Consider the following 12086-nt stretch of genomic DNA (forward strand, 5'->3'; position numbering starts at 1 on the left):
GAGAGCAGGACAGTTCTTCCCCATCTGGCACAAGATGTCCATCCATGCAACAAGAAAAGTACACAAGAAGTGAAGTCCAGTCTTAAGAGAGTGGGAACCTAAGGAAAAAAGAATCCAAATCTGTTTAGATCCAGTTCCAGGCACTGAGGCTTACTGTACACCACAAGCATACCTTTCTCTGGATATGGCTTGGTACACTGCTGCTCCAGTCTCCAGAAAAACTCAGCTCAGGAGTTAGAGATCTTGAAGATCTACCCTTAACAGCCCCATATGTCTACTAAATAATGCAGTAAAATTAGAGCATTGACTAACTTACAGGATGAAACAATAAAACAGGATAGGATTTGAAGATGAGCCCTTTCAGTAAAAAAAAACAGAACAAAACAAAACAAAAAAAAACAAAAACAAAAAACCCCAAAACCCTACCAAAAAAAAAAAAAAAAAAGGAGTAGTGTAACTAGAAAGCATGGTCCAAAAAATGATGAAAACTGCAAGAGCTGCAATGATGACATGATTTACCATGTAAATTAATGTCTTCTAAACAAGACAGGATTGAAAGTCAATACTTCAGTTTATTGATTTTGGCAATGATTCTTATTTCTTACATCTTTCAGCAGTATGAATGAAACACTCTGCAGGATGCTACTGATGAAAAACAGGCTTTATGTTTGTAACTTGAAAACCATTAAAAATAATGGAAGCAAATTGAAATGAAGGCAAAAAAATAATGCTCTACACACTGTTCACCAAGGAAAGTTTCAAGCTTAGAAACTAAGGAAAACTATGAACTACAAATACTATTTACAACAGCTCTGTTTTTAAACAAGGTGAGGCAAAGACAGAAGTGTGACCTCTAGCAGTCACACCTTTAAAATTCAAACTGGAAAGAACACTATAATGTTTTCTTCACTTCATGCTATATACACATTTTCCAAATGTTTGCTCTTTAAAGACCCAGTTGTCAAAAATAAGCTACTTTTAGAAATATGCATTATGTATGCTTAAAAATTAATCAGTTTAATTCTGCAGTATGTATTGTATGGATGGCTCAATCATGGCATTTTCCTCATGCAATGTCTGATATTAATTCTAATCTCAGACTGCTCTCTACTGGTAATAAATTATGTTAAAACTCATTAAATAGGAGAACTGCATTTGGCGCATATTCTATCTTTGAATGGATGCAGGAATGGGGTGGGGAGGAGTGGCTTAAGAAGGCAAAATGAATCTGAAATAAAGAGTAAAATGTAAATGTTTAAGCCAAAAGCTTTTTATTGATCCATCATGCCATTTTTCTTGCTCCCACTGAACTTGGTACCAAAGCATGCAGCTGTCTCAGATTATTTGGTAGGGGTTTGGCCTTTTGAACATAAATAATTCTTTCTGCACCCACGCAGGATGGGACTTGCAAAGCACGCAGGCTGCAGGTGGAGATCGGGGACATTTGGTTCTTGTGCTACTTCAGCTTTTCCTGAGTGCCAAAGGTATCTTTGTGATAACTTTGTTACAATTACTGAGTGTAAAGTAATTTTCTTCTTACAATTTCACACCCTAAGAAACGCTGAGGCACCAATGTAAACCTGTAACATAGGCTAAGTACCCCATATTGCAGCACAGCCATTTCCCTTTGCCCCATGCGTATATGTATCATGTCTGATAAAAACAGTAAAACATACTGTTCACAGTCTGATCTTGCTTTTTTAAGGTAGTAAAACTCCTCTTAATACCTCTGTGAGGTGCACATGCACTGAACTTCAGGGAGAGAAAATTGGATACTGTGGTTTGTTTTTCTTTACAAGTAGTCAGACTTTAGGCTGTGCTGAGGTCCCAGCTTTGAGCCTCACTAGTTTCTGACACACACCAGGCACAAATGCCAGTTGCTCCAGTTCTCATTTTCTCAGGCCAGCCTCCCAGAAAAAAAAACAAACTCACAAACCAAAACAAATCCCAATTATTGTTGTGAGACAAGTTTAAGTCCTTTTCCTTTGTCTCTCCTTTGCACTTACTCTTCAGAGTTTGACCACATCTCCTCGTCACTCTTTCAAACATCTTCTTCTTTCCTGGTACAGATGTACACAGGAAGGGAAAGAAGTTAATGCCAGGGATTATTCACCCTGTTCAGTACATTATGAGAGACCATTGCCCCATATACCTCTCTTGTTCCTCTTTGTGTCCTGTGCCACCTGTTGCTTATTTTCTTTTCCACATGTTCTTCAATAACTGCACAGACTTAACTCTGTTCCTGATTGAGTCATAATTTACCTCCTATACTGTGGTTCCACCCACCTCCGCCATCCCAATTTTTTTTGATAGGATGGTTCATTAACCAAGTTTTAACATATTTTAATGCACTATATTTTGTTTTGTTCATCCTTAAAGCCTACTGCAGCCATTTAGATAAACTGAAATCTAGGATTGGGAACAAAAATAATAATTTAAAAAAACTAAAAAAGAAAAAGCAAATATAGCAAGTCAAAAAGAAAAAAGTTCTGCACAATATGGCAATATGGGGCATAATGGAAGTACTGGCTGATCTGTTGCCACCCTCTGTGTCAAATTATTCAAGTGTGATAATTGTTTGCGAACATATGAAACATATGAAAAAAAACTCTTGTAGATTTGGAGAGTTCAAAAGTATCTCTCATTGGGATCTTGCTTCATTGAATTGAATTGGATTCAATTAATTTCATAGTCTAGCAAGAATGTTAATGAACAAAATCTGAGCTGCTCCACGACTTTAGAATAATTTAGACAGTGTCTGGGACCTTCTAAATCTGTGAAAGCCTACCTCCAAACACCCCAGCACTGCATGACACAGCCCTTTCCAGCAATATTAACAGAAGGATGATCCCAAAGGACCCCCACAGAGCTAACAGTCTCCAGAGCTGTGCTGCAGGACCCCTTGGGCCAGGGAGCATGACCCCACATGGGGACTCTCGCCCGGGTTCAGGGGCTCAAAGTCAAGGCAAGATGTTACTACAAGTCTGAAATGCACTTCCTAAAAGGGAAATCATGGAATCATAGAAAAGCTTGGGTTGGAAGGGACCTTAAAGATCACCTTGTTACAACGTTCCTGCTGTGGACACCTTCTACCATCCCAGGTTGCTCAGAACCCCAGTCCAACCTGGCCTTGAACACTTCCAGGGATGGGGCAGCCACAGCTTCTCTGGGAAGCCCATGCCAGGGCCCCATCACCCTCATGGAAAAGACTTTTTTCTTAATATCCACTTTAAATCTACTCTGTTCAGTTTGAAGATGCCCTCCCTTTTTCTGTCACTTCATGCTTTGTAAATAGTCCCTTTCCATCTTTCCCGTGTAGTCTCCCTTCAGTTACTGGGAAGCCACATTTCATTTTTCTGGCCACTGAATTTCAGAGGATGGATATACAGCAGCTATCACCCTGCCAAAGCAGCTTGTCCCAAAACCTTTCCTCTAGTGTCAATGTGGGAAATTGATGGTTATTTCAAATTTCATAGACAATGCAACATTATTTACTGAGCTGCTCAGGAAACATGGCAGTGCAGAACATTCATCTCAGCACAGTTACAAAGCAACCTATCACATTTCCAATGAAAAAGAATGCACTGATGAAAAGATATAAGAACCAAAAAACCCATCAAAATAAAATCACTAAAAAAACCACTAAAAAAAAAAGCCCCTCAAAAATAAAAGGAAAAAAACCCCAAAAAGCAACAAAATAAAAAGAAAACAAATCCAATAAGCATTTAAGCAAATCACAATTTGCCCCACTCCCTGAAAGAGGCATTTTTCTAACCAACTCAGGTTGGAGAATTTACTGCCCAATTATTATGTGACCAGTTATTGGATAGAGTTGACAAATATTTCCTCTGCTTTCCTTTGCTTCACAGTTGGCACTGCTCTTCTGCCTTTTGGAAGAACTGGAGCTCTTGCCAGACTGCTTGGCACTGCTCTAATTGACAATTTTAGGGCAGTAAATTAGAAGGGTTTTTCATGTTGTTTTATTTCTAATTTTAATCAGACATAGAACCACTTGGCACACTAAGTCACACACTCTTCCATGCAAGTTTGCAGTGCCTTCATAAAAATACCCTCATTGAAATGTAACTTAACTTTAAAAGAGTCACACAAAAGCAATGTGCTAAATGTGCTAGTACAGTGCATTGAGAGACTGTGAATTCCAATTTCAGCCATGCCAGTCATTTGGCATTAAAATATGCACCAGCTGTGAGTGTTTGGATCTCGATAAGTCAGAGTGTGCTGGAAAGCTGACAAGATACTGCTGTGAAAATGTTTCCAGCCCCTAATCTCGGCTGTCTCCTCTTTTTCATATTTTGCTACCCATGTTGGTGTATAATATAGGGAGAAATAAATGCAAAATCCAAGGAATATGTGCATGGGGTGACACCAGTATTCATAGAATGCATAAGATAGTGCTGCCACTTACACAGCTCTGGACTCCTCTTTGATGAGTTGCCTTTGGTCATCCTTTCTAAATTGCTAATTTATTTTCCTTATTTGAGAAAGAGTATTAGTAAACTGGGATATGTAACATTGCTGGGACAGGAAGGAATAGTGGGATTGAAATCCAGAGAGCCTTTCAAATTGGGACACTAGCTGCTCTCAAAGGAGCTGGAAAGTGAGTCTCAATGAGGTATTTTTGGACTGATTTATCAGTGGAGCATATCATTCTGTAAACTCCTTTTTGAGCAAATATTTCTTACCCTTCTCTCTATTATTTATTCATATCCACATTAAATCCCATACACAAGCCACCAGATTCTAACCTGCTGAGGAGGGCAAAGCAGTATGCTTCCCATCTGTTCTTCTTACCCTACAAGATGCTCTGGATCGTATCCTGCCTTTCTAGAAGGAAAATCTTCCCCCTTTGTTGCAATCATCTTCCCATCCACAAAACAGGGGTAAGCAAGGGCGAGGAAGGCTGCAAATTCACTTCAGAGTCTGAATTTTCTTCAGCAGAAAGTTGAAAAAGGACAGCTGAAAAAGCAGGAAGCCATTGCGGGGTTTCAGAAGTTGCAGCTGCTCTGAGGCCAAGCTCAGTGCTCGCAAGGGGTCACCACACCATCCTCCTCCTCCTCACTTCCCTGCCAGCTCCAAGGGATGCAAGAGAGGGCAACACACAGACCTGGGCAGCTGGCAGAGAGCAGGAACCCCTCACCTGCACACCTCCCTTCCCTGCAGGTGTCAGGTGTGAAGGAAAGGTGAAGGGTGGTAAGAAGGGCCAGGACAGCCCTGCCTGGACCTGGGACATTCCTGCTGCAGCCACAGGGGAAGGACAACCTGCAGAAGGGCAGGGGGCTGGCACAGGAGCTACAGGGCTGCTCTGTGCCAATGGAACACACACAGTTTTTTTTACTATCTAGATCAAATTCGCAAAAGCTAGCAGGATTTTGTGTTAGCTCAAGGATGTTTCAGCAATGTAAAGTCCTTATAAACTCTCTAGCCTTTCATCCATTAAAGTGAGACAGAGAAGTATCAGAATAACACACTTACCAAAGGTACAAGTACAGAACAATGACTGGGGATACAAGCAGCATAAAGTCACCCTAGGACAACTCCCCCTCTGGTACTGCCATGAATGCAGCTTCAGATGCGAACACCCCAAACCCTACACACACACTCTCATGGTATTTAATATCAATGAATGTTTTATCAAAATTGTGAGTAAGCAGGAGGAGGGTACTAATTGCAGAACGTGGTATTAAAGAGAAACTGCTGTAGTAGATCCTTTTTCCTCAAATGAGGTCTGCCGGGGAATAATATAATTAAGGTACATGCAAAAAAGCAGTGAGCTAGCTAAAGCAGTGTTTTATAATCAAATGCAAAGGTCACCTTACCTAAGACTAGCAAAACTGAAAAGTAGTATTTTGATGAATCAAATACAGAATAGGGTTTTTTTTAACGTCTTCTCAGAGAAATAAAAAAAACCCAAACATACATATCTTAGGGCCAAAGTCTGAAAGTAAAACAGCAATCAGGTACAACAACTAAATCTAAAGGAATTTCCCATTTCAAGTCAAGCTCACTGCAGGGAAAACAGAGCAAACTAATTATGATGTAAATCCACAATGAATGATGCAGAAATAGCATGCAGTGTAAACAATAATTTTGAAATTCCCAGTTTATATCAGCACTGATCTGTTTTATACACTCCAGAAATGTAACTCAGAAAAGATATTTTTGCACTAATGAGAGACTTCTACTTTTTAATCAAAGAATAAATTAAAGCATTTTCAAAAGCATGCCAGCCTCATTAATTAGTTCCATTAAAATGTAAAAGATGAGTACATACATTTGCCTCACTTTGTGCTTGCATCTCTTTACCTTAAATATCCTATCATGTATTATTACAGGCTTGGCTGCAAATAATAACTATTATTAATATTCCTTGATACCTCTCATTAGAAGATCCTGCATTCAATTGTTTACAATTTATCTCAATTATAACTATTTGGGCTGAAGTTCTCACAGTGGGCAATTTAGAGAGTTTCAGTGAAAGCACTGTATTTTCCAAGGAGGAAATAAACACTTTAACCTGGGTCAATTAAAAAAAATAATCTAAAAACTGCTTCTTGAACATAAAAAAAATAAATTCCAAGTAAATCCATTTCAGAAAACACATTTTGGAAAAGGTTTCAGATCTAAGAGAAGGTTGCTCCATGTTGTCCCTATGAAAATCATTGGCATTTAGGAAGTTATGATCCATTCTGCTTTCCACTAACCAATTTATTCATCAAAAGATGGGGAAGTCTTTCAGCTTTGTTCCTTGATTGCATCAATCTAAAAGTGAGGAAGAACCAGGGTGGGCACACTGCTGAGTGTCCACCCAGATCTAGTGACTTCCACAATGGGCTCCTGCATCCACCAGGTTAAAAGTTCCACTTGCTCATGACAAAGCTTGTATCTCCCCTAACACCTCTCCATGCAGAGGGTGATAGAACATCATCTGGGCAGCTTCCCTTGGTTGGACTGTGGGAGATCTCTGTGGGTTTAGGCATTTCAGCATTTTTGAGCACCTTACACCTCCAGCAGGTATTACGACAATGTGTCAGGACAGAATTGCTTTATATTCAATTTTCTTTCAAAAGCTAGAAAATCACCCAAATCAAATGTCCACACATCATTCTCAGAAATCTTTTTGGCTGGCCACACTTATCAATCAAGTGTGAGGAAATGGTAAATATAAGCTTCTCTCTGCAACTGTAAGGCATTCCTTTTTTTGTAAGAATTATTTTAGTCTTTCTATTTTTCCCACAGGGACAATTTCATCCAGTGCACAGCAGGAATAGCATTCACTAAATGAGCAACGATTCAATAATTTCTCCTTCTGTCACTGTTCGTTACTGGTCTAGAGCCTTACTTTTTGCATACTATTTAGTCCACATTCTAAACCAGTATTGTTCCTATATTTTTCCAGTGCAGTATCAGACCATTTCCAATACACTAATCGACTTATTTTCCCAATTTCCCTGCAAGATAAGGAGGTGTATTATTCTCAGCCAGAAATGGAAAATGCAGTGCTTTTGTGTGTGGCATAAGTTGAAGGTGGAGTTTCAAAGTAAAAGCCAAGTGAGTACAGGGGAAAAAAAAGCCTGTTTAATTCCTGACCACACTCATGAGTTGGAGAATTGGATTCATGCCTAACACAACTGACTGAACCTGCAAATATGTGGACCCATCACTGCAGACCCAAGATGCCAACAGCACTCATGCACCAAGCAAAGAGTCTCCTTTGCAAAGCTCTACCAAACTGTAAGGACACTGCTCACTGGTAGCAGGGAAGTGTACTGATGTTCCCGAGGGGCAGAATACAGAAATTGCACAAGATCTTCTACAGCCTGAGAGACAGTGGTCACCAGCAAACAGCCCTTTGCACCCAAAGCCCTCAGCTGAGCTTCCAACCAAAGGGCACCAGGGTGGTCTGGTCAATGCTCAGTAGCCTGGCCTAGATTTAGGTGCATGTTGTAATTAAGGTCACTTTTGAAGGCAGTCCTGGATGCTTAGGACAAGTCTTGTTGCAGCTCCAGAGCCCCCTGGAGCAGCTGTGACTTTCACAAGAGGCAATTTCATTAAACAGCTGTGAAGGAACAAGAATTTACTCTATTGTGACTTTATTTTCTGGGATTTTATCTACTTATCTTCACTGAATAAAGCAATTTGGGTCTGATTTTATTGTCTCATTGGCCAGACTAACAGGTGTTCCAGTTGAAAGAGTTATCAGTAGATGCATGTTTCCTCTGAAACTGGAGGAATTACTTTTTTGGTTCTGTGTCAAACAAAGGGACTCTTTAGAGAGAATCAGCAAGTACATGTTTGTTTAACACATTAGTATTAGCACTAGACATTAACATGTAAGAGTGGCAAACCCAGCTCCCTGTTATTGTAAAAGTAGAAAGCACGTGAACATGAAATTTCTCGGAGAGTACTAAACACTCCCCTTGTGATACTAAGCCCTATTCTGTGTGAGCTGACAGTACTGACACATTCACTGCATGCTGACAGCTGAGTTAAGAAGTGTAACACTATGATACAGAGGTGTCAAGATTGCCGAAATTAATACTAGGATGTGCAGCGTTTAGCTTGTTGACTCAGCTAACTTAGGTGTGGTGGAGAAGCAGTATCATATGACAGTAGAGGCACAAGTAATTTAGCATAAAATGAAGCTATTCCTTTTTGGAAAGATTTTTGATGCTTTCTTATAAAATGTATTTTATACTAGACTTTTAGTTGAAGCTATTAGTTTCCTGCACAGGCATATGTCTGTCATTGCAGATAGGGAAAACATAGCAGAGGTGGAGCTGCTTAGAAGAAGAGCAGCCAACTGAATGCTTTAGGATTCTGAATTACAGTGCTCTATCCTCTTTCCCCCACCCTAACCAAGAGACTCCAATCCTTGGAAGACAAAGGTTTTTTACTGTTGCAGTAAGTGGTACTCTTTCAGATCCCACCTGTGCCACTGAGCTGTACAATGAGGTGACTCAAAAGCAGGCTGTAGGGCTGGGGAGAGTTTCCAGAGCCCCCTTTATCAAGAGAGCACATGTCTACTGCCTGTTTGGGGGAGAGGCTGCTCAACACAAACAATGGAGGACATGGCTTCAAGCTGAGCAGTCCCAACACCATCCAGCAAACAGTACCTCTCTGCCACATGCTATGAAATCCTTTGCAGTGGCTTACATATCCTGTTCATGTCTCTTCAAGTATTAGGGTCCTTTCATCCTTAATCTTTATAGGGTATTTTCTCTCTTTCCTTTTTCTAATTTAACTTAGTCTGACGTGCGAGAATACGGAGGTATCTTGAATTAAGGAAACACATCTGAGTAAGAAATCTGTTACTATGAACCTCACAGTAAAGACAAAGCTGTCTTCTGAAATTATTCTAGTATAGGAGAACCAAAATTTGGATCCAGAATTTTGAGAAGAGAGGGACATTTCTTGTCTTTCTCAGAGAGCTGCTATATGCTTTGCTTTACTTCAGGGACCTTGAGATCAGCCCAAATCTTGGGAGGCTGCCTCTCAGACATCATGACAATGAGCACACTGAGGCCCTGACATGGATATCACAGCTTCCTGTGTGAACAGCGCTCCCTCACATCCAAGAACATTCAATTCTTACTGACATGGCCGTGTACCAGGCTATATTTTAACGACACTGCCACTAATCCTGACCCCACTGCAAGGAACTTTGGTATTTCCTCACTGGATTCTGAGCACAGCTGTGCAAATTACAGATTTCCCTCAAACACCCATGGTTTGGAGTACCCTGGTGGGGGTGAATCACCTCAGGCTGAGCAAGAACCAAATGTTAATCTCTCATAATTTAGGTATGTGCTCTAGCCACTAGCTATTGTGCAAAGCCCTCTGCTCAGAAGCTCTGCTTCTGGATCAAGAGGGGAAGGGGGGAAACAGACTGTTTTCAGACTTCACCACTAACCACTGATCTCCAGACAGCTCACCCAGAATTCATGGACGTCAATCTTTTGCTTAGTCCCAGCAGCATTAATGTTGTCTTTGTCTGGTACAGGTTGTAACATCCGCAGCTCTTTACTGCTTCAAAAAAAGGCCCTTGCTGCCTGATCTTGTGTGCACCAGAGCTAATGACAGCACTCTCTTTAGCCATTCAGGGACACACTAAATTATTGTGCAAATTCTATATTTGTGGTGTCCACAGAACAGGATTCCACTGGAACAACCAGCAGACAGCTACACCAGTGCAAGCCACAGGAGATGCGCTTTGCAATTTTTGTCACTTTTCTTTCTTACTCTATAGAGAAAACACATTCCACTGAGCAACTCTGAGAATTGCCTCCCAAATATGTATTCCACCAGTAATATTTCTTAGGCTAAGCTTAAGTCAAGGATGTAACCACCAGAGAAGGGTCAGTAGGGCTGGCTTCTACTAAAATTAGGGGCTTAGCCTGACCAGGTACGTCACAAAGAATAACACAGACTTCTTGTCTTGATGAAGACAACACATTAACACAGAAAAGTTTTAAAGTCAATCTGACATGAAGAAGGTGTTTAAATTCTTGGTTTTTTCTCTAGACACGTAAAGATATTATAGCATTATATCTATGCACAAATATAAGCTCACTGTAACATTTACATTCCAGGCTCTACAATGGCCAATTTATGGTTTTAAGTGCATATTTCCTACAGATAAAGAAATCTGAGGTCGTCAGTTATTACACTCACGTTACCTGAACATCTTGCATTTTAGTAAAGTTTCCATGCACAAGCAATATTAACATCTGTTTCAAGGATCTCTGCTGGAATTGTAGCTTCACACAGCCAAATTGCCTGTGCTTCCACCAGGGAAATGGCTATTCATTTTATGCAGCCATCTGGGCTCTAAATACTATGTTTTGTCATTTGTGATCTTGTTTTCCAGGGTTTCTTATATGAAATTTGATTTCTTCATAACTTATTTTTTCTGTAAATGACATTTTTTTAATAATCAAACTTGTGAATGAATGTTTCATTAGAGACTTACAACATCAGTGTCAATTCATAAATATTTTGGATTGAGAGCCAAACCCTAATCGCAGCAGCTTTGATGGTTGACTTTTTTTTTTCCTGTGGAATCATATGTAAATATAATCTTACAAGCCCATCTCCCAGTTAGATGAAGGACATATGCTGTTGCAGAATTTAATACTTCAAGATGATACTGGTCAAGTTGCTGGAACATAGACCCTTGTGTTTCCAGAGCCCAGACTTCATCATTTTAAACAAAGGGGCATAATTTTAAACAAACAGCACAAACAGATTGTCACAAAACTTTATCTACTGAGATTTTTTGGGTTTTTTTGCTTGGATTATGATAAAAATACAAATTATTCTTTCTCTCCTCATATCACACCTTTCAGATAGCCTCTTAATAGATTTTAGCAGCAAGACACAATTGTGAAAGTACCAGGTGTCTTGGAAAGCCATTTAGAGAACTAGTAAGATGCCCTGGATCAGATGAGAACAGCTGACTTTCCCAATCATTGCTTGCTGTAGTCACAAATTGGTTTGTGTTTCATCACAGAGCTCAATGATACAACGGAACCAAGAGCAGGACTCCAAGCCCCCTCAAACCTGCTCATTGCTCTCTAGTTATACAACCAACACTCTTTTCAGCTATGAGAGAGCTCTCTGTAAGACAGGCTGAATGCCCCACCTTCCACACAAGCAAGCCAAGAGACCTCCCCTGGACAAAAGCCAATCCAACAGCAGGTCACCTTCTCTAGTCCAGGTACTCCTCTTCCCTGGCCACATCCTCCACTAAGGCAGCATTCTCTCACTCTTCCCACCAAGGGTTAATTTCTTTCTCTCTGTTGCTTACTCTGTCTAGGAGGCCACACAAACCAGCTGGCACTAATCAAGCTGCCTGCTCTGTGACAGGGATAAAGCAGGCACCAAGCTACGCCACAAGGAATAAAGCCACCAGAGGGAAATGCATGGCTGAGCCAAGCAACATCAGCTCATTCAGTTTACTCTCCTCACCCCACCCCAGCCTAACCACTGAGCAAAAGAACCAGCTCTAGTCTCACTGCTGGGACCAGTGGCAGCTCCAGTCACCCAACATGTGCCCTCTTGACTCC

This window comes from Catharus ustulatus, chromosome 14 (genome assembly GCF_009819885.2).
Source record: "Catharus ustulatus isolate bCatUst1 chromosome 14, bCatUst1.pri.v2, whole genome shotgun sequence".
NCBI lineage: Eukaryota > Metazoa > Chordata > Aves > Passeriformes > Turdidae > Catharus > Catharus ustulatus.